The following is a 24,186-nucleotide window of genomic DNA, read 5'->3' on the forward strand; positions in this document are numbered from 1 at the left end:
CCAATAGGAAGTTTATCAGCCTTTGCCCCCTTCCCTCCCTCCTAGCAAAATACTTTACCTATAAAAGGATTTATTCATAAAATTGTTCTTAATTAATATAAATAGAAGGAAAGTGTATGCCTTTTAGATACACACACACAAAAAATGAATTCTATGCCCTGATCAACATGATAACCACATGGTGTACTAATTATTTCATTTAATTAAGCAGTCATTCAATATCTATGTATTAGACACCCACCTACTATGCATTAGACACTGTGGTGGTCACTGGGGAATCAAAGAACACAGTTCCTGTTTTCTGGATATTCGCTGGCCTAGTTTGGGAAATAGAAACACCGACTCCAATCATTTGAGTCCCTTCCCTCTTCCTCTCTTACCTTTATCTGGAGTGTTCTGCACTCCTGACCTGCCCAATGGGTTTAGATGATTCCAAAGAAAGGCTACGAATGGTCCAGGCCAGGAGCAATCCCTGGTCAGTTGGGAGGAGTCTTAGGGGACCCATTCTTGTCCAGCCTAGGTCTGTCTTCCTTCAGCCAGGTGAGGATATTATTCTCAGAGCAGCAAATCTACTAGGAGAGAGGCAATAAAACCTGCCTTGACATTCTTTTCACCCCTTGATTTGACAGGAAAAGGAAAAGAGCTGGTGGTTAAAAACAGCCCCAAAGAGCTAAGAAACCAAAGAGCAAAAGAGCCCAGTGCACTTCACAGTGAGTATGAACATGGAAACGTTCTCATGGAATCTCACATTTCATTTTTTTCAGTCTTCTTACACTAGAAAGTCTTTATTCAAAAATAGTAAAGTGATTTTCATTCAGCATTTTTCAAGTATCATAAAGGGATTTTAATAAGTCACATGCAATGGATTTTTCCAGTTAACAAAATGTATTCATTTGATTACTGTTTTATGTTTATTTAACTGATTCTGATATTTGTTTCATGTTAAAGACTAAATCTTCTCAGTCTTGAGACATGGGAGAGAAATATAAAAGACACCATGGCCTTTGTAAAATGATTATTTCTGCATTTCATACCATGAAAATTACCAGTAGAAAGTATAAATATCTTTACAGATAAAAATCTCTTCCAATCTTTCTGATATTAGTCTATAGATGAGCAATATTTAGACTTCACAGTGAGCTGATCCATGGGTTGGATCCTAAAGGTGATGCCAGGGCTAGATCATGATTTATCCTCTCTGCCCTAGCACCATGATCTAATCATAGTAGGTGTTAAAGAAATGTCTGCTGTGACATAAAATGGAGGCAGCTTCTGCATACTGCCCCTTGCTCTCACTGAGACAGCACAAAAAAGAAAAACAAAGGACATTTACCTAGAACCTGGATAGACAGACTGCTGAATACCTAGCAGGGATATACAGTAGCCACAGAGAATCAGAGGATTTCTCCTGCAGCACCTACCTATGTGTGAGTGAGCCTAGGACAGAGCAGGATGATGTAAACAAGGCAAGTGTCTGAAGGCAGAATATATCCTGGGTAAGTTGGTTTCTAAACATGGCATGTCCTTGTGTTATGTTGTATTTCCTTTCACCTACCTTAGTGATACTGTTTTATCTCTAAATCTCTTCTTAAACTTCACTCTTGTTTCCTTTATCCAGCCATATGTGTAAATGGCTGATATCAACTCTCAAGGTTTCAACAAAAGTCACAATTTAGGCCAAAAAAAAGGGAAGCTAGCAGGTGGAATTTTAAGATGCAGGCTCGAACATCCATGCCTAGAGTGGGGTTTGTGACTTCCACAGTCACAAATGATATGGTTTGGCTCTGTGTCCCTGCCTGAATCTCACATAGAATTGTATCCCCAGTGTTGGAAGAGGGGTCTGGTGGGAAGTGATTGGATCATAAGGTGATTTCTAATGGTTTAGCCATCCCCATAGTGCTGTCCCATGATAGAGTTCTCACAAGACCTGGTTGTTTAAGAGTGTAGCACCTCCTCCTTCACTCTCTTTCTCCTGCTCCAGCCATGTAGGATTTGCCAGGTTCCCCTTCCCCTTCTACCATAATTGTAAGGTTTTTTCAAAACTTGGAAATTGTAAATATCTTGGAAGTAACTAACTGGTTTTGATTTTACAGGCCCCTAAACAGAAGGCACTTGCTTTGTCTCAGATGAGACTTTGGACTGTAGACTTTTGAGTTAATGCTGGAATGAGTTAAGATTTTGGGAGACTGTTGGGAAGGCATGATTGTCTTTTGAAATGTGAGAAAGCCATGAGATTTAGGAGGGGCCAGGGGCAGAATCATATGGTTTTGTTCTGTGTCACCGCTCATATTTCATGTTGAATTGTAATCCCCAATATTGGGGAAAGGACCTGGTGGAGGGTGATTGGATCATGGGGGTGGTTCCTATTGGTTTAGCACCATCCCCCTAGTGCTTTCTTGTGATAAGAGTTCTCACAAGATCTGGTTGTTAAAAAGTATGTAGCACCTCCCCCTTTGCTCTCTTCCTCCTGCTCTAGCCATGTAAAACGTGCCGGCTTCTTCTTCACCTTCTGCTGTGACTGTAAGTTTCCTGGGGGATCATTAGCCATGCTTCCTGTACAACCTGAAGAACCATGAGCCAGTTAAATCTTTTTCCTATATATAAACTACCCTCTTTCAGGTAGTTCTTTATAGCAATTTGAGAACAGACAAATACAGCCTGTTTGTACAGATTCTTTTTGATCTCTGGGTATAGAGCAGTATACCTCTGGAGTGAGGGTCTAACAAACTACGTTCAGGTGACATTAGTCAGAAAATTCTTTTATGGCCTTCTTCAGGGAAGAAATGCAGAAGAAGGTCAAAGAGTAACCTTCCTGCTTCTGATGTTTTCTCAGTTTCCTTCAGCTTACAATGCTCAGTAGACCAAGGTGCCATATTTTGAAGTATCATGTTCTGAGCCCTGATACTGCATTTGCTTTATATGCATTACCTTATCTAACCCTCACTCTAACCCCGGAGACTAGAATATGACTTTTCCCACTTTACGTACTAGAATATTGAGGCAGTCTATAAACAGAGACACTAAGTAATTTGCTTAAAGTCATGAAGCTGATAGCAGGGAGCTGAAGGTAAGCAGAGCCCATACTCTTAACCATTATTCCATTCTTCCAGACATCCTTGAAGGAAATATCTATAGCTATTTATTACCTATTAAATAAAAAATTAACTATTTTCAGGAGGCAGCATGTCTGGCACATAGTTAATGCTCAACAAATACCTACTTTTCTGAGTTCCCTTTGTCTATTTTTCCATCATTCCAAACTGCCTTATGATCAGCCTTTAGAACACCACGTTCCTCATAGAATACTTTGCTTTAGAGCTGGAAGAAGCCGCTGCGGAGTGCACATCCAGCCGCTTTCTTCAGTAAATCCAGTGAAGAGATTAGAGACGGGCATGGTTGTGCACACCTATAGTCCAAGCTATTTGGGAAACCGAGGTGAGAGGATTGCTGGAGCCCAGGAATTTGAGGCTGCAATGAGATATGATCACACCACTGCACTCCAACCTAGGTAACAGAGCAAGACCCCATCTTTTAGAGAGAGAGAATGAGAGAAGAGAGGGAGATGAAAGAACTTGTGGATTTTTTTTTTGGAAGCAGCCTCATTTCTACTGAAGAGGCACTAATTCCTATGGCAGCTGTATGATGTATGTATGTATGTATGTTTACATTACACCCTATGCCCTATGATGTATGTATGTATGTGTGTTTACATCACACTCTATGATGTATGTATGTTGACATCACACCCTGTGATGTATGTGTGTTTACATCACATCAAATTCTGTGATGTAAACATCAGTGTCCCCTCCCAGCATCTGAAAATCTCATTCTGGTCTTTTGTTTCCTCCAAGATGTAGTCTCCGTCTCAGGATAAAAAACTGTTATACTTTGCTTGTTTCTATTTCCATGGTGTCCCCTGGGAAGAGAATGCATTCACAATGTGTATTAGTCAGCAAGGGAAATATCCATCCCCCTGATCCAATTACCTCCCACCAGGTCTTCCTCCAACATTGGGGATTACAATGTGACATAAGATTTGGGCAGGGACACAAATCTAAACTATATCATTCTGCCCCTGCCCCTCCCAAATCTCATGTCCTTCTGACATTTCAAAACACAATCATGCCTTCCTAACACTCCCCTGTATTAGTCCATTCTCACACTGCTATAAATAACCAATTAAGACTGGGTAATTTATAAAGAAAAGAGGTTTAATTGGCTCACAGTTCCACAGGCTGTGCAGGAGACATAACTGTGGAGGACTCAGGAAACTTACAGTCATGGTGGAAGGCAAAGGGAAGCAAGCATGTCTTCACATGGCTGGCAGGAGACAGAGAGACAGAGAGAGAGAAGGGTGAAGTGCTATACATTTTCAAACAACCAAATCTCGTGAGAGCTGACTCACTCTCACAAGAACAGCAAGGGGGAAATCCACCCCTATGACTCAATCACCTTCCACCAGGTCCTTTCCCCAACATTGGGGATTACCATTCAACATAAAATATGAGTAGGGACACAGAACAAAACCATATGATTCTGCCCCTGGCCCCTCCTAAATCTCATGGCTTTCTCACATTTCAAAAGACAATGATGCCTTCCCAACAGTCTTCCAAAATCTTAACTCATTCCAGCATTAACTCAAAAGTCCACAGTCCAAACTCTGATCTGAGATAAAGCAAGTCCATTCTGCCTATGAGCCTGTAAAATCAAAACCAGTTAGTTATTTCCAAGAAACAATGGGGTACAGGCATTGGCTAAATGTTCCCATTCCAAAAGGGAGAAATCATCCAAAACAAAGGGGCTACAGGCCCCATGCAAGTCTGAAACCCAGCAGGGTAGTAATTAAATCTTAAAACTCTAAAATAATGTTCTTTGACTCCATATCTCACTTCCAAGCAACACTGATGCAAGGGCTGGGCTCCCAAGGCCTTGGGCATCTCTGCTCCTGTGGCTTTGCAGGGTACAGAGCCATCAGCTGCTTTCACAGGCTGGCATTGAGGGCCTGTGGCTTTTCCAGGCACACAGTGCAAGCTGTTGGTGGATCTACCATTCTGGGGTCTGGAGGACTGTGGCCGTCTTCTCATAGCTCCACGAGGCAGTGCCCCAGTGGGGACTCTGTGTGGGGACTCCAACCCCACATTTCCTGTCTGCACTGCCCTTGCTGAGGTTCTTCATGAGGGCTGCGCCCCTGCAGCAGACTTCTGCCTGGACATACGGGCATTTCCATACATCCTCTGAAATCTAGGCAGAGGCTCCCTGTCTCAACTCTTGCCCTCTGTGCACCAGCAGGCTTAATGCCATGTGAAAGCTACCAAGGCTTATGGGTCATGCCCTCTGGAGCAGTGGCCTGACATATCTGGGGCCCTTTTAGCTACAACTGGAGCTTATGTGGCTGGGACGCAGGGAGCAGTGTCCTGAGATTGTGCAGAGCCGCAGGGCCCTGGGCCAAGCCCATGAAACCATTCTTCCCTTCTAGGCCTCTGGGCCTGTGATGGGAGGGGCTGCCACAAAGGTCTCTGAAATGCCTTGGAGGCATTTGCTCCATTGTCTTGACTACTAACATTCAGCTCCTCTTTACTTGTTTGAATTTCTGCAGCCAACTTGAATTCCTCCTCAGAAAATGGATTTTTCCTTTCCACCACATGGCCTGGCTGCAAATTTTCCAAGCTTTTATGCTCTGCTTCCTTTTTAAATATAAGTTTCAGTTTCAGATAACCTCTTTGCTCACAAATATAAGCATATGCTGTTAGAAGTAGACAGGCCACCTCTTGAATGCTTTGCTGCTTCGAAATTTTTTCTGCCAGATACCCTAAATCATCTCTCTCAAGTTCAAAGTTTCACATATCACTAGAGCAGGAGATGCTGCCTGTCTCTTTGCTAAAGCATAACAAGAGTGACCTTTGCTCCTGTTCCTGATAAGTTCCTCATCTCAATCTGAGACCTCCTCAGCTTGAACTTCATTGTCCATATCACTACCAGCATTTGGGTCACAACAATTTAACAAGTCTGTAGGAAGTTCCAAAATTTCTGTCTTCTTTTGAGCCCTCCAAACTGTTCCAACCTCTTTCCATTACCCAGTTCCAAAGTCGCTTCCACATTTTCAGGTGTCTGCCAATTTTCTGTATTGCTCTAAAGAACTACCTGAGACTGGGTAATTTATAAAGAAAATAGTTTTAATTGGCTCAGAGTTCCTCAGGCTGTACAGGAAGCATGGCTGGAGGGGCCTCTGGAAACTTACAATTATGGTAGAAGGGGAAGGGGAACCTGGGAAGTCCTATATGGCTGGAGCAGGAGGAAGAGAGTGAAGCAGGAGGTGCTACACACTTTTAAACAATCAGATCTTGTGAGAACTCTATCATGGGACAGCACTAGGAGGATGGTCCTAAACCATTAGAAACCACCCTCATAATCCAATCACCTCCCATAAGGCCCCACCTCCAACTCTGGGGATTACAATTCAACATTAGCCAGGGACACATATCCCTGGCTACCATATCCCTGGCCAAACCGTATCATGGGCCTAGAGTTCCTCTCAGTTTATTACCATTAGATCATACCTTTTTGTACTCCAGTCATACTTCTGCACAACTGTCCATAAGGATACACAGTTTTTCCTGAGTCTCTGGGTTTTTATTTCTGAAGGCTCCTGTGGTACATAAAGCTTATATAAAATAAATTTGTTATGCTTTTCCCTTGCTAATTTGTATTTTTTCCTAAGGATATATAAACCAAAAAGTATCTGAGACAGGTCTCAATTTAGAAGTTTATTCGGCCAAGATTATAGATGATGATCCATGACACAGTCTCAGGAGATCCTGAGAACATGTGCCCAAGGTGGTTGGGTTACAGCTTGGTTTTATATATTTTAGGGAGAGATAAGACATCAATCAGTACAGGTGAAGCATACATTGGTGTTGTCTGGAAAGGCAGGACAATTGGAAGGTAGGTAGGGCCTTACAGGTTATAGGTGGATTCAAAGATTTTCTGATTGGCAATTGGTTGAAACAGTTAAGTTATTATCTAAAGACCTGGGATCAATGGAAAGAAGTGTCTGGGTTAGCGTCAGGGGTGTGGAGACCAAAGTTCTTATTATGTAGATGACCATCTTACAGATGGCTCCCCACGAGAGGCAATAGATGGCAAATGTTTCCTATTCATACTCTTAAAAGGTGCTAGGCTCTCAGCTCTTGATTGGCTGAAAAAGGATCAGAAAAAGATAAGCAAAGAAAAGGGAATTCTCTATAGAATGGAAATTTCCCCCACAAGAGATGGCATTGTAGAGCCTTTTCAAATGATGTCAGATAAATGTATTTTGGGGTAAAATACTTTGGTTTCTTTTATGGCACTGCTATCTGTCATGTGATGCTAAACTAGAGTCAGGTTGGAATTTAATATCTTACTGCCACAAAGAGTATGTTCTGTCAGTCTTAGGATCTCTATCTCTATTTTAATGTTAATGCTGGTCAGTTGTGTGCCTGCACTCCAAAGGAAAGAGAGTATGAGGCATGTGTGGCTCTCACTTTTCCGGCATGGTCTGAACTAGTTTTTCAGGTTTAGTTGGGTCCCCTGGGCTGAGAGGGGGCCCATTCAGTAAGTTGAGGGACTTGAAATTTGATTTTTGGTTTACAGGGTCTCAGCCATGAACCTAGCAATGGGGAAGAAGAAGATACTACTTTTTCTCCCTTACAGTGGGTTGACTAGGTACTTGGTGCATAACGAGTCCTTTTTAACAATGGGCTACTGTGATTACTATGAGTTAGATGTCCAAGACTTCAGTGGAGAAGTGTCCAATAAAGAGGGCTAAGAAAGGAGGAGAATGTAACCTAAAAGATAGTCTACAGCTGTGTTTTCAAACTGTTGGTCATGACCAGTTAGTGGTCAAGGAACCTGTGTAGTGGCTTGTGTCCCGATTATTATTATTATCTTTATTGGAATGAAATAGAGTAGAATTAAAAACCACCAGAATGCTTTATACAAAGTAAGGTTGATTTTAACTTTTGTTCCAGTTATAAATACAAATTTATTTGCATTTGAATGTACTGGGTCACATAAAAATATTTTTACTTGGGTCTTTGACAAAAAATCTTGAGCTACGTGGGTTGGGGGTGGAGGTGGGGTGGAATGGGATGCACAGCACAGCAGCTGTGAGTTGAAGAAGGCAGAGCCAGCTCAGGTGTACCTACCAATAATGAAGCAGACGAAAGTAATTATCCTCACTCTTGGCTGAACACTGTATTCACCTGGGGAACTATAAAAATAGACTGGTGTCTGGGTCCCACCACTAGAGATTCTGATTAATTGGACTGTGGTATGGCTTCAGAATCAGGATTTTTCTAAACTCCCCAGGTGATTCTAATGTGTAGCCAAAGTTGTGAGCTCTGAATTAAAGTAAGGGGGCCCTTATACTCTAAAATCCTCCCTATGTCAAGGCTTCAAAGTCTCGTCAACAACCTCCTGCCTGACTCAGCAGTAGTATGAACATTATCCTGAACTTCTGCGTCTTATAGACTTCTTATAGGCCAATATTATCATATCCATCACTTAGTCCATTTAATTCCCCGGCTAGGTGGGTTGATCTTAACTCCCAAGTGTTTTCAGGAGGCATATTTTTGCTAAAATACTCTTTACTATCCTAAGGCAGAGTTTGCAGGTGGTGGCTAATTTATACTGTTAAAGTTTGTAGCTAGTTAGACATGAGCAGGACAGGAGAGGGCTCCACCTCCACCCCACCAGGAATGCCAGACAACCATCAGTGATGGTCAGGCGGTTGTTACACTGCTTCTCTAAAATAATAATTGGTTGCAGCCAGCACCAGGGAAAGGCAATCTACCAATAGATAGAAAAAACCTGAAACTGGTGATCAGTGACTTTCTGATAAAATCTCAGGAGTTGGGCAAGTGGGCTTGAGTATGCACACTAGGGGCAAAATGACGGAGTTTAACAGGTATATGACCTTCTAAAAACACTTGACTGGTAAGGGAAGAAGGCCTCAAGTGAGCATGCATACAACTCCACTAAACACACAGTGCATGTGGCCCCTCTCAAGTGCTAGCAGGCCACTGCACATGTGGACAGCCCACCCCAAGGATAGAATCAGGGGAGAAGTAATGCAAGACCCAGGAAGCATGCCAACATGTAAAACCTCAAGTCAAATGTCAGACCGCACACTTGACTCTCAAGTCACCCACTTGGTCCTCTTCCAAGTGTACTTTACTTCCTTTCATTCCTGCTCTAAAGCTTTTTAATAAACTTTCACTCCTGCTCTAAAACTTGCCTCAGTTTCTCACTCTGCCTTATGCCCTTTTGGTTGAATTTGTTCTTCTGAGGAGGCAAAAATTGTTGCTGCAGACCTGTATGGATTTGCCACTGCTAACAATACTAATGAAATAAGAATCTGGACTAGATTGGGCCATGGGGATAAAACAGAGAATAGTCACTGCAGAGAAAGAATTGGCAAATTTGGTGGAGGCCTGCTTCTGCCATACCTAATCCAGTATTAACAAGAAAAATTTACTCTAAAAATAAAGTGAAATGAATACTTCGGAAAATAGAAAAGTGGTAGAGAAGTAATAAATTTTTGAGCTCATTTTAATTTTTTTAAAAAAGATGACCCTCTAGCTATTCAAATAACTATGAGAACAAAACACAAATACACAGAATCAGAAATACTGTGGGGGAAATAGACAAATACCCAGAGGAAATTTATTATTTCTCTCTTCTCCGTGAAAAATGAATTGAAACCTTGTATGAAAGGGACAATTTCTGGGCAAATATGAATGACCAATAATGATCGTAAAAGAGATAGCAAAATTTCAAAAGATCAACTACAGATACAAATTGAAAAAAATTATTAAATAATTCATTCTGAAAAAACCACCAGACCAGATATTTTCAGTTTAAGTCAATAAAGTTTTCAAAATCTTCATGTTGTTTAAAGCATCCAGAAGTGTAGAGGAAAGAAGCAAAGCCTCTACATTATTTTGCACATACAGAATAGCACTGATGACAAAACCTATCAGAAATATCACAAAAGGGAATTACAAACAATGTATCAATACGAGCTTCGTAATAAAATGTTTTTTATCTTATTCACTACCAAGAGAACAGTATATAGGAAACGCCCTCATGATTCAGTTGTTTCCCACTGGGTACCTCCCACAACGTATGGGAAGTATGGGAGCTACAATTCAAGACAAGATTTGGGTGGGGACACAGCCAAACCATATCACTGTCTCTACAAATAAAAGTAATAAAGCCTGAGGTAGGAGAATTGCTTGAGTCCAGGAGGTCAAGGCTGTGTTGAGCCATGATGGCGCCACCGCACTTCAGCCTGGGTGATACAGCAAGACCCTGTCTCGAAAAAAAAAAAAAAAAAGAATAATTTCACATATGATAAAGGAAGTGGAGAAACCACTGGGATAACTGGTAAGCCAACTAGAAAAATGGTTTTTGGATTCCTGTATCTCTTACCTTACACCAGAGTATGTTCTACATGGGCCAAAAATTTGGATATAATAAATAGAACTATAAATTTAATTAAAGAAAACATATGAGAAATACCTTAATGATTTCATTACAGGGAAAATGACTCTAAGCTTGGCTGTGAAAGCAAAACCTAACAAAGCCCCCAAACATTAACATGTTGCATACAAAATTTTTTTTTCTGTATAGCAAAGATGTCATATACAAAAGTACCAACAACAGGCTTCTCCAAAGCATTTGCTACTGTAATTGCCACCATTGCTTGAGCCGGCCTAGTCTCTTAGTGCTTTGGGGCTCTATGACTGCCTCTTCATTAGTGTGGCCCAGATCCTGAGGAATCAGTCACAAGGGTCTTCTAATTACCTTAATGCCTTAATTGCTTATTTCCTTCACATGTAAAGGTGTGAGTCTTAATAAGCAGCATCACAACCTTAAAGGTCTTCAATGCAGAAAGCTGCGTATAGACTTTGAGGTGCATTAAAATAATAATTTATTACGTCTTCCTGTATCTGGGAACCCCCAAGTGGCTATAAAGAAGTTGATTTTCCATTGGCCCTCTCCTATGTTCTCACAGGAAACCAGCAGGAGCTCACAGAGAGTGACACACAGTCCACTGTAAGCCTTTATTCTAATGGCAAGCCTGGCCCTCAGTTTTGTTCTTTCCGACCCAAGGAAATGAAATGCTAAAAAAACAAAAAGCAAACAAACAAAAAAAACACTTGACAAAGAATATGTACAGAATTTCCCATGGTGGGAGGATTGGTTGAGGCCAGGAGTTCGAGACTAGCCTGAGCAACAAAGCAAGACCCCATCTCTAAAATTTTTTTTTTTTAATTACGTGGATGTCGTAGCACATGCCTGTAGTCCTAAGTATTTGGAAGGCTGAGTTAGGAAGATAACTTGAGCCCAGGAGTTCAAGGCTGCAGTGAGAGCTATGATTGTGTCACTGCACTCCAGCCTGGGTAACAGAGCAAGACTGTCTCTAAAAAAAATTTTTAAGAAAGAATTTCTAGGCCCCATGCAGTGGCTTATGCCTGCAATCCCAGCACTTTGGAAGGCTGAGGTGAGCAAATTACTTGAGCCCAGGAGCTTGAGACCAGCCTGAGCAACATGGCAAAACCCTGTCTCTACAAAAAAACCCAAAAAACAAAAAACAAATAAAAAAACAAGAAATTAGCTGGGTGTAGTGGTACCTGCTTGTAGCTCCAGCTACCTGGGAGGCTGAAGTGGGAGTATCACCTAAGCCTGCAAGGTTGAGGGTACAGTAAGCTGTGATTGTGCCACCGCACTCCGGCCTCAGCAACAGTGTGAGACTCTGACTCAAAAAAAAAAAAAAAAAATTCCTACAAACCCTATTAGAAAAATGGACAAAAAACAAAAAATATAAGCAGACAATGCACATAAAAGGAAATATAGAATAAATGACTTTTAAACACATGAAACTCAATTTCGTCATTGTAAGTGAAATGTAAAGTAAGAATATAAGCATCAGTTTTCACCTATCAGATTATCAAAGATCAAAGATTTTGAAATTATTTGGTGTTGGCAATGTTCGAGAGAAATGAGTACTCATGTAGAGTTGATGGGACTATAAATTGGTAAAATCTCAGTGGAGAGCATTTTGAGATGATTTTTCAAAATTAAAAATGCCCAAATCCTTTGATCTAGTAATCCTACTTTTAGAAACTCATCAGTAGATATACTTTACCTGCACATAGAATTTATTTCATTATCAAAATTGCAAGAGATTAGAAACCTAATTGTCTATCAATATGGGACTGTTCATATAAATTGCTATTATCCATCCAGTGGAATAACAGCATGTTTTATGTTTAAAAAAAAAAGACAGAGCTGCATGTAATAATATGGCACTATCTTCAAGGTGTAGTAAGTGAAAAAGTAAGGTTTGGAACAGCATATAGCATACTGCAATTTGTGGTGAAAACAAAAGCAATGATATGAAAATATGTGTTGAATATCTCTAGAAGGACATACAAGAAACTGATTGCTATGTATGTCTGGGAGGAAGGAAATGGGAGTGTGGGAGGTCAGGAGTAGAAGAGTAGAAGGGGAGCTGTCTTTTTTTAATCTACCACATGCCCTTTAAAATTGTGTGGATTTTTTTTTCACTGTGCTTTTTCCCTATTAAAAGTAAAACAATTTAAATTAATTTGATGATTTAAAAAAGAAAAATAAATGTTGACAGCGAACAAGTGTGCTTCTTCTTACCTTACTGTGGTTCCTGTGAACCTGGGAGAATGTCGCAGGACTGCAGGAAAGAAAGCCCATTTCAGCAGAGGAGCATGCTGGATCTAGATGTGGCTTCACAAAAAAAGAGCAAGAGTGGGAATATAGACTCTTCCAAGCATTTGGAAGAGGCACTGATGCAACTGTTTGCATAGTCTAGCCCATGAGTCATCTAATATGTGAATGAGGCAGACTCAGGTTCCAGAGCTTTTGTGGTCTTGGGGTCATGGTAGGGCAGGGGACTTCAGGAGAGAACACTGGCAGCTGTTCATAGCGTTATGGCCCACACCAACCCTCCTGGTGGCTGCTTGACTTCCATGAATATTTAGTTCTTTTCCATCTACAATGTTTAGAACCCCTTCCTCTGGCCCACAGAGGGCTGATGCCAGCCCACCACTCTGTCTTGCAAAATCAATGCCACTGGGCATAAGGGACTGGCAGTGGAAACCAGGTGAAGCTCTGCCAGCAGCCTCCTGCCATGATGACCAAGTGGCACAGAGTGCCTGTCCTCATGCAGGGCAGTTACTGTTGTCTACAGAAGACAGCACAATGTACTACTCAGGTCTGCACGGGTACAACCCTCCTTTCTTTGCAGATGAGGAGAATGTGAAGCTTGAGGTCTCACGGAGAGACCAGGCTGAGTCCAGCTGCAGTGCTGGCTCTGGCACTATCGAGCTCTTGGTGCTGACCCCACACAGCTCACTTCTTTGTACGATCTTTAATGAAATAAACACGCCTCTTTCCTCTTTATGGTTTCTAAATTTTTACCCATAGGAAAGCCTAATTAGCTAATGGAGTTTATGTACCAATTAAAGTGGAAATGAGGCCCTTGGAGCTAAGGTGGAGTGTCACCACCACCTTCTAGGAGGGAAGGAGCACAGCAGTGGGAGTCCAGAACCCAGAGGCCTAACTTGCTCATGAATTGACTGTGTGACATGCATCACAACTTTTCTGGACCTCAGTATCAAGGTTTAAAAAAAAATGAATGAGCATGTGCATTTAATCAAATGTTGTAAATTGGGAGTTCACAGATGTGTTTTAGTTAACCTGCTTTAAATTAGCTTCAATTAGTAGTCAAACTTGAGATACTTCATACAAAAATCTGCATTCTCAGCTATCTTTGAGAAGGCACACGATCTGACATCAGAGGGCCAGCCTCTCCTGTGGCTCCTATCAGCTGCAGCTGCAGACTCTGCTGCCCTGTCTCTCAGAGCCCAGCCCCACTTCCACACCCACCCCTGCACCTGTTCCCTCCACCATCAGAGTGGTATCTTTGGCCTGAATATTTACCTGATATGCTGACCTTGCAGGCATTTAGTTGCAGCCCTTAGTCATTCTGTAAGTTTCCTTTCACTTTTAGGACATAATGATTCTAAAATTTGGTCCAGCTGCCAGTCTAGAAAATATATTTCTTTTCCATATTACTTTAAATTGGGAGCATTTTGAGCTAATGTGGGTGTAGCAAGCCCTGACCCAATGCTTTTCTTTCTTTTTCCATTTGCTCATAGCAGATTATCCTTTGTTACCATGGTGATTACCATCCCTTAATGATACGCTGCTACCGCACGGGGAATATAATTTTCTTTTGGCGTAGTGGAGGCAGTAGGGGAACAGTAGTAGGTATAAAAGCTTTCTCTCCTGCTCTATCCCTCAGGTGCTTCTCAGTCGCCACAAAGGACAAGTCAGGCTGTCGATCGGTCTCTCTAGACAAGCCAACATGAAAGCTGCTGTCAGGATTTAAATATCTTCCCTGGGTCTCAGTGCACATCTGGGAACCCAGATACAGGCTATTTTCAACCTCTGCAAAGCGTTCTGCATCAAGTCTCATGGGACTTAATTAAAATAATCAGTTTGCACAGTCAAAGCTTTCATCTCTAGCTTTTCACATGAAGTGAGCATCCCATGTTCAAAGAGGCCTGCTCACACATACTGAGAGTGAGTGACACCTCTAACTGCATGCTTTTCCCCCTGGTCGGGATCCCATGGTCTGCACCTGGCCCTTTCTGACTAAACTGTGGTCAGTGGAAGGCAATCCATGACCCATGGCGCTGCCCAGATCTTGTAGGCCTGACTTCTGGGGCATGTGAGATCTGATCATATCCAGGGAGATGGGAGAAGATGTGTTCTCCCTAATTCACAAAACCCTCCAGCATCAAGGGGCTTAGCCCTGGAATCTCACTTTGTGAGGCAGATTGAATCTGGCCAAGGCACCCAGCTGAAAAGGGCTTTGAAGTCCCTCATTTTGGGGGTCCAGTTTTACATCAAGGCCAAATAGAAAACCAGGTGAATGGATGCAATTGAACTTTAAGAGATGAGTTGATATGAGAGTCACCTCTACAGGACTTTCCCCTCTCCTTCCTTCTTTCCTGCCCCTTCAAATTCCCATACAGTTAAAAAAAGTAACTGAAAAGATAGGTGAGAAAGCAAGTGGAATCTAGGTGATAGGCATCCAGAGCTGTGCATTGTAAAGTTATTTCACCTTCTCTATACACTTGAAATTTTCATAAATGTTAGAAAATTGACTAAAGCAGAGTTCATACATGAGAGACCCACAGACCATGTAAAGCCCACAGAAACTATTTACTTGGCCGCTCAGCGATATTTTTTATTAAATCATTCGCAAACATTTAAAGAGGAGATCGCACATAAAAATCTGGATTTCCAGTTTCTGTAGACAAATCAGGAGATCTTATAGCACTGGCCCCACATTCCTGCATGGAAACAGTTGACTGGAGCTGGGTGGCAGCTGTTCCCTTTCGATGGGGCACATCCTCTCCTCTTGGACGCGGACCCTGCAAGATACACATTCTTCACTTATGTTACTTGTATGGGCCAGTTTCTCAGGTAATGACATTCATCCAGAATGGGTACTTGCGTGCCCACATGCAGTTATGCAGGAAAATGCAGTCCTACACCTTTGTTTTGTGTAGTCAGGTGGCAAGGCCTCCTCTTCCCTTCTACTCCAGCCTCCTGAGATGCCGCTCAGCGCCGCACCACAAAGCTAAGTAAGCAGAGCAGCTCATAAACAACTCTGGGTATGACTGCATGGACAGGAAAGTCTTGCTTCAGACTAACTGAGCCAGCCTTCATTCACTACAGAATGTTTGCCCTCTGACTAAAATGCCTTAGTTAGTGCAAGAGACAGACCAAGTCTCCTGTCAAATTGTCACCATCATTGTTTATCATAAAGCTTCATTGTTTGGTGCCAGGCAAAAAAGAGAGCCACACAGAACTCAGGTGTCCTAGAGCCTAAACTTGATCTGTGCATATCACAGTGGGAAATTCTACCTCTTTTGTTTTTCCTTTCTGGCCTAAAGGAGTTTGTGGGTTGAAATACTTTCTCAGAGGAAAATGCGTACTGGCCACAGGGTTCAGTGTTTCCAAAATGTTGCCTCTGCCTCGCCTTTTCCTTGCAGGGATCCACGCTCCAAAGGATGCCTTCGTTGGGGTGTGCTGGGCCTCTGAGCTCTGTTCTGGGCTGAGAGGTCCTAGTGTAGGAGCCATGTCTACTAAATCTGCTATCTTAATAGTTGGAGCAATGTGAGTGCTGTCAGGAGCAGAATACATCCTCGGTGATAACAGGGAAGGTGAACTCGAGTACCTTTGCCCTTTGGACTCTTCCTCCACTGCTTTCTATCGAGCTTAGAATACAATTCATCTCCTTCCTTGGCCAACAAGTCCTTATGTGGTCTGAACCCTGATGATCTTCCAGCCTCGTTTTATCCCACCTTTCCCTCCCCTCTCCATGCTCTGGCTACACTGGCTTCTTTCTATTCTGAAACACCCAAAGCTTGTTCCTACCCAGGGCTGCTGCACTTGCTCTTCACTCTGCCTGGACCACTCTTCCCCCAGCCCTTGGTCTGGCTGGCTGCTTCTCATCTGGGCTTCAGGTCATGTGCCAGCTTTTCTAAGGCCTTTCCTGACACTGTTCTCTTCCCCTCATGTCCAATTTCTATTCCATTACAGTGTTATTTTTCATTGAAATTATTACCTAAAATTATTTTCATTTACTTGGTTAGTATCTGTCTCCTCTACTTCATGGCAAGCTCCGCAAAAGCAAGGACCTTGTCTCTTGTTCACCAGAGAATCCCCACTGCCTGAAATAAATGTTTAATCAATGAATGTCCACACCCAGAGCGGGAGGGAATTCTAACAGTTGTGAGGCTGCTGGTGTTCCTTCCGGTGAATGCTGTGAAAAAATCAAGTCTATATACATTTAATGCTCCTGTAATTTGGACCTGCTTTTAAGAATGGCCTTTGGCCGTCTGTAATATCTGGATGCCAATATTAAAATAAAACTGGTGAAGAAGAAGGCTGAGATTAGATGGTTCCATATATTTCCTTAAATATTATGGTTTTGTAAAATGGCTTTGATCGGTGACACAAAAGGCAAGGTTGCCACCTAGTGTTTAGATGTGTAAATCTGTGTCACTAGCAATACCTTTCAAAAAACTGTGCGTCTATAGAAAGCCACACTTCCACAGCCTGCTGTAATATGGACCAGAATTTACCAAGGAAGCACAATTCCCCACAAAGTATCTCTTAAGAGATTCCAAATGGATACTTTCCATTCTCATGGGCTTCTGCCAAAAGTTGAGCTACTGTCTTTGTTAGCTACTAAAGAAATCTGAAACAACCAAGAGAGCTGTCTAGCATTTTACCAGATAGCACGTTCTCCAGACTGTTTTCTTAAATGTCACCTTCCTTTCCCAGGTAAAGTACGCTGATTATAAAATAAGTAAAATCAATGTTAAAGAAAATAGCAACCCACTATCTCAACTGTTTTCCCCCTGGCCACATAGGAATTTAGCCTTAAAGTTCAGGAACACATAAACCATTCAGAATCTTAAGTGGATGCAACCAAGCACAAGATTTCCCTGCACTGAAAAATCTTGGTAGCTTTAGGTGAGTATTTTTCATTCCTGAGCCATGCTGAAGACTGGTGAGACAACGGAAAGCTGTAAAAAGTGGCTGGGGGAAACCATTTAATAAAGAGCCTGGGTTATTGGCTCCTACGATATCACTCTGGGAAACTAGCTTATTAGAAATGATGGAAAATGGGTGGTAAGGTGAGCTCGTGGCTGGGAATAACCATGGCAACCAAACTATCCATTTTCTTATTTCGCTTTCCTTGAGACTAGAAATAGATCAAGTGTAGGTCACTGCAAACAAGTCCAGTGATGGTTTACATCTCCTGCAACAGCTTTTGCTGGCCTTTTTTGTGAGCATGTGAAGAAATGCTACCCTACTTTTGAAAAAATGTCATGTATCTTTTGTCCCGACCACCTAGTTTGTGTTCTGTATATTGTGTGAATATGGTGTTCTATTTTTACTTTAAAATATGTTTTTTAAGAGTAAATAAGAAATAGTTGTGGAATTACAAAGCCAGAAGTAGAATGCTTTTTGGAGACCACCTACTCAATGCGGGAATTTTTGTTTTTTGTCATCCTGAGAGATGGGCTGTATTTTAATCTCTTCAGTGACAAGGAACTCTCTACTTCATGATATAACAATTGCATTGTTAAATTGTTGGAAAGTTCTTTATTATTTTTATTTATTCACACAGATGATATTTATTTAGCACCTATTTTATGCCAGGCACTGTGCTGGGCACTTTGGATCTAGTGGTTAACAATATGAGCTCTGAACATGAAGTCCCTGAACATAAAGAAGTTATAGTCTTCTCCTTGTAACTGTCAGGTGAATATGTGCAATTGAAACTAATGAACAGTCTTTTCATGGTACTGCTACTGTTTCACCAACAATAGTTTTAGTCTTTTGTCTCTCTGATCAAGAGTCATATTTTAAGGAGAGAGTATCTGATTGGCTTGAGTCCCATGCCCAGCCCTTGGCTGGAGGTGGCAGCAGAACTTCTTGATGTCCCTCCAGAATGTATCCAATGTGTCCAACCAGAGATCAGGCAGTTTTTGCTAAAAGTACACACAGGGTCATCATAAGATTTTTCCTGGGGTTTAATGTCAAGACTAAATATCTCTATACCTATTTTCTAAAGGCAAAAATATTTAACTATCTCAGTGTTCCAGAAGCTCCTCATGTTTTCTTGGAGATTACTACAGTATCTCCAATCATGTCTGCCGGCTACTTGAGTGTTTTGGAAGATAATTCACTTGGACCCTGCGTCATATAGTCTCTTAAAGCTGCCAGGTGCACTCGCTCTTGCATTTATGTGACCTACCTTGTTTCCACCCAGTCTAATTTGAATACCAGTATCATTGCTAGAAGAGGCCAAAGAGCAATGTAAAAGATCTGCCTTCACCTTGCAGAACTGTGCAGTGTTTAAAAGAACAAGGGCTTTGCAATGAGAAAGACCCGGGTTTAAGCCCTATTCCTGTGTTGTACTGGTTGTGTGGCCTTGGTCCAGTTACTCATCTGTTCTATGTGTCTGTTTTCTCATCTGAAAAATGGATACAATCTCATAGAGTTTATGGAAGATCAACTGTACAGTCAAGAGACAGAAATCACACTGATTATTTGAACAGGGAGATTTCATATAAAGATTTTTTAATCAAGTACTCAAGAAATGAAAAGGCAGAAAGGAAACACTGAGAAGGCAGAAATCATAGAAGCAGTTACTGCTCTAGAACTGGGTGAATACAGGAAAGAGTTTGGAGTTGTTAAAGTTTAGAAGCTTGAAGGAGGGGGTGCCCCGCAGAGCTGAAACTGAAACCTCTGAGACGGGGTTGAGGGTCATTGCACTGTACTATTGCCTCAGGATTTTGAAGGTGGCCCCTGGTAGGGAATAGGTAGGACCCTGACCTTCAAGGAGAGGTGCTAACTGGTTGGTACTGGGGTCTCTAGGGGGTGTGATGATGCTGGTTCTAAGGGGAGTGATGGTGCTAGTTCATCATGCCCCGGTATTTAGGGGTAATGCAAATATCAATTCCTGAATAAATGTTGGAATGAATTCCTAAGTGTCTGAGACCTGAGTGTTTCTCTCTTGTTTTAATTGCTGGAATTTTCCATTAACTTTATTACTTATGGAAGTATAAGATACATCCCAGAAAATCCCCAGCATCTGAGACATGGTCCTCCGTACCTTCATTTTGCAGCAGTAACTGTTAACTTAAAAATCACAAGATGTATAAATTTAGAAAGGGAGAGGAGATTATTTCGTCTAAAGTGTTACAGCCTATAAGATGGCCATCCTTCAGGCTGGGAAGTACAGCCTCTGGCTGAAGCCCAGAAACAGGCACTTGGAAGGAGGAGGGGTTGGGGTATAAGTTTTATACTGAACAGGTTGACTAAACATACATATTCCACAGGTTACAGGAGGAGCTATGAATATTCATGAAGGTGGCCCTGATGCATACGTCTTGAACAAACATGCACGTAACATACAACCCGTGTTCACTTTGGGGTGGAAATGTAACATTTAAATGTATTATAATGAAGCCCTGTACTTCAAAAGATCTTTTCAAGACATGAAGGGATGCAAGTGCATAATCTTCGTAAACTGGCCAGAACCAGTCCAGGGTTGGTGGTTTTCTTATCTGGGGAAAGTTATTGAAGTCAGTCTCTTGTCCAGTGAAAACTGTAGTTATGGCTGGTGGAACAGTCCAGTGAGTCAGCGTCTGTGAGCTAGATGAGTTGTGACAGTTGTAATCGTGCTTATCTTGAGGCCAGTGCTTGTTTAGTTGCTAGAGAAAAAGAAAAATTTTATGGCAGTTAGAACATAGATTATTCTTCAAGTGTAGGGGTGCATGACTTAACTCTTGCCTGACATGGCCTTAGGTCCTGTTTATATGTTGGTACCTTATTGTCACCAAGAGTCTGTTCTGTTAAACTTATGATCTTTATTTTGACATTTAGGCTGGTCACTTGTTCTGTCTAAGCCATAAAAGAGAGGAGGTCTAATGAGGTAGTCTGACCTGCTGTCCCATCATGGTCAGGAGCTCAGTTTCAAGCTTTTTCTGAGGTCCCCTCAGCTACAAGGGAGTCTCTTCTCAGTTGAGAGGCCAGGGTTGGCAGGGGCAGGTAGGATTTTATTTTTAGATTACACAACACAATTTGTTCTTGGTATTCAGGATCAATCATCCGAGCCAGTAGAGTAATCCTCCTCTTTGCCTGTGGGTTCAGGAGCATGAGTACCCCCAAATGACCACTTGACAGCCTACTTTTCCAATTCAATGGAATCATAGCTGTGTTCCTGAAAGGAAGCATTCTTTCCTTTAGAATAAGTGCTTCAAACCAGTGCAGATTGCCATTGCAGGAACGAGGGGCATAAATTCTGTAAGAAGTTTATCAAGTGTGTTAGTGGGAGGAACAACTCCGTCATCCACCCTTGATTCCTTGACCCATGTATTCTGGCTGTGGATGAGACAGCACCAAATACTGGTCATTAGTTCTAACATATACTGTGTCCCATAAGACAGAACACAGTCCTTTGAGGATATTGTCTTTTAACCGGCACTGTAACCTACTTTTCAATGAATCAGTCCACCATTTTTTTCAAGCCAGCTGCTTCTGGGTGATGGAAACATGGTCAGACAGAGAGGCATCTGGCATATAGTGCCTTCCATACAACTTGGTCCAAAGTGCATCAGTGCCAGTGACAGACCAGGCATTCCTCCAAATCAGGGGCATGCATTATGTCCTCAGGCAACTGAAGGAGACCAGCTCAGCTAGACATCCAGCAGGTACTCTCAATCTCCAGCCCCATCTGGGTGTTCTTTGTGCTTCTTGCTTTTCTTTTTTTTTTTTTTCTGGAAATGGTACTCTCATGGATACTCTCCTCCTGGGCATGTCATTGCTGGTGTCAAAGGCTTTTCAGCCCAGAAAGCTCCTCTGCTGGAACCTGGGAGACTTCCAAGCCATAGAGAGACTTCTTCCTGCTGAACAGCAGGGGAAATGGCTTTCTAGACCCCTCCAGACTTCATGACAGCTGCATCATAATTGGCATAATTCTCCATGGTCACTCAACCACAGCAGGAATTGTGGGCCTGTAAAACAAGTCACTTCTTTCTCTTGGGCACAGCGACTATATCAGGGCAAGGCTAGTCTAGTATGCCTGGACCCCAGGCCATGTTTCAGGTCAGCTATGCCCAGCTCTACCACCGTTGCCTACCCCCTTCTTTAACACTTAATGCAATATCGTTGACATGAATTAAATCAAACCTTATTTTGGTCATTTCCACTAAGGCCATACTTAGTGAAAGTAATTCCAGTATATGATTATTACTGGAACACCAGTATTAATTATGAACCCTGTAACACTAAGGTTTCATTGTCCTCAAACTGTCATTAAATTGGTTCTTGGAAGAAAATAAGCAAGTTTCTGGATAAGCCCAAATTCTAGGGATTATTAACTTGTAAGTCTGTATGAGTGCAAGTACACAAATATTTTTAAATTTAATAAGAACAATAATGTTTTTTGTTGCAAATTTTGACTAAGATTTCCTGATGCGTTTTAGGTCTTTGAATTATTATATAAAGGAGTTTTGAATCTGAAGCTAGTTTCTGTGGCATTTAATCAGAAAAAAACTTCACAAATACTAAGATAACATTTCTTTTCTTTGATTCTTTGTGCTGCAAAATTGGGACAGTCCTGACAGGGAGCCAGAAGCCAGTTCCATCTGTGCTCCTAACACTACCAAATATGTGTTGTGTGACTCTGAGCTGTGCTCCTCTGTGTCTCAGTTTCCCCATCTGTAAAATGAAGTGAGTAAACGAGATGATTTCCAGGTTGTTTTTACTTTAAGAGAACGATATGAAATGATTCCTATCTTATGATTTTGTATAATGTGACCAATAAAAGGATGAGGTAGTGACTGAATTAGCTGAAGATGACCATCACTTTCACATGTAAATTCAAACTCTTCTCAGCCTAAATTCTCAAGATAAAGCAATTATCAATTCCTACAAAATAAATATGGAATATCTGATCTTAGTATATCTTGTTTTTATTTCTCCAGAGAACTGGCAAAAGATTTCTCCCATATTTATTGGTAGCAGAGAAATTCAATCTAGGTGCTGGCAGCCAGAAGCATGTGGCTGGTCACTATGAAATCCACACAGCCTACTCAGATTACTTTGTGGGGTTTTACAGTGGGTTTTGTTTTATTCTCTACCTTGTCATGGCTAGATCAGAATGCCTCTTTGAATACTAAATGATGACTTTCTGCTCTCAACACTGTCTAACTTAAAACACAAATAAGAAGATGCAGCCAGAGACGGGTAAAGAGGGACAAGAAAAAAAAGCTGTTGGATGAAGGGTATCCTTTTAGTTTTATGCGTGTGTTGGGATCTGGCCCAACACTCGTCTTAGGAGTTCAGACACTTGGAAATGCTTCCACATCGGGAAGCAGAGATAAGAATGAGAAAAGTGAAGCTCATCCATTTCTTGTCTTGAGCTACTTGCTCATGTACAGTGCATGGATCCCAGGAAAGCAGACACACAGGCACAAGAAGTAACTTGACTAAATTGTGCTTATGAGTTTACATTGGCAGTGAGGACGGTGTCTGAGAGTCTGCTCTCCGGAGGACCAGAGGCTGGCCAAGGGGCTTGAGAGAGGAATGGATTTTGAGCCCCTGCGCATGAATGAAGAATTCAAAGGTGGTTGTCAAGCCAATGCAAGAGGATCACTTGAGACCAGGAGTTCAAGACCAGCCTGGGCAACATAGTGAAACCTTGTCTTTCCAAATAAAAAATAATTAAATGTACATGACAGCATGCACCTGTAGTCCCAGCCACTTGGGAGGCTGAGGACAGAGGAATGCTTGAGCCCAACATGTTAAGCCTGTAGTGAGCTGTGATTGCATCACTGTACCAAGGAAGATGGTGCTAAACCATTCACACAAAATCTATCCATATGATCCAGTCATCTCCCACTAGGATCTACCTCCAACACTGGAGATTATATTTATTTCTTTTTTGTTTGTGAGTTTGATTTTTTTTATTATACTTTAAGTTGTGGGATACATGTGCAGAATGTGCAGGTTTGTTACATAGGTATACATGTGCCATGGTGGTTTGCTGCACCCATCGACCCATCATCTACATTAGGTATTTCTCCTAATGCTACTCCTCCCCTTACCCCCAACCCCCCAACAGGCCCCGTTTGGTGATGTTCCCCTCCCTGTGTCCATGTGTTCTCATTGTTCAACTCTCACTTATGAGTGAGAACATGCAGTGTTTAGTTTTCTGTTCCTGTGTTAGTTTGCTGAGAATGGTGGTTTCTAGCTTCATCTGTGTCCTTGAAAAGGATATGAACTCATTCTTTGTTATGGCTGCATAGTATTCCATGGTGTATATGTGCCACGTTTTCTTTATCCAGTCTATCATTGGTAGGCATTTGGGTAGATTCCAACTCTTTGCTGTTGTAAATAGTGCTACAATGAATATATGTGTGCATGTGTCTTTAGGGTAGAATGACTTAGAATCCTTTGGGTATATAACCAATAATTGGATTGCTGGCTCAAATAGTATTTCTGGTTCCA

The 24,186-nt window shown here is 41.8% G+C and overlaps 1 long non-coding RNA gene across 1 annotated transcript in view; it reads left to right on the plus strand.

The window, feature by feature from the left end:
• Positions 1-622: 622 nt before the first annotated feature.
• Positions 623-24,186, plus strand: part of LOC131383857 (uncharacterized) — a 97,110-nt gene continuing 73,546 nt past the window's right edge. Inside the window, exon 1 of the long non-coding RNA XR_009214251.1 lies at positions 623-710. This is a non-coding gene — a long non-coding RNA (uncharacterized LOC131383857). The remainder of the gene's footprint in view (positions 711-24,186) is intronic.

Source organism: Hylobates moloch, unplaced genomic scaffold (assembly GCF_009828535.3).
Source record: "Hylobates moloch isolate HMO894 unplaced genomic scaffold, HMol_V3 SCAFFOLD_6, whole genome shotgun sequence".
In the NCBI taxonomy this organism is placed as follows: Eukaryota; Metazoa; Chordata; class Mammalia; order Primates; family Hylobatidae; genus Hylobates; species Hylobates moloch.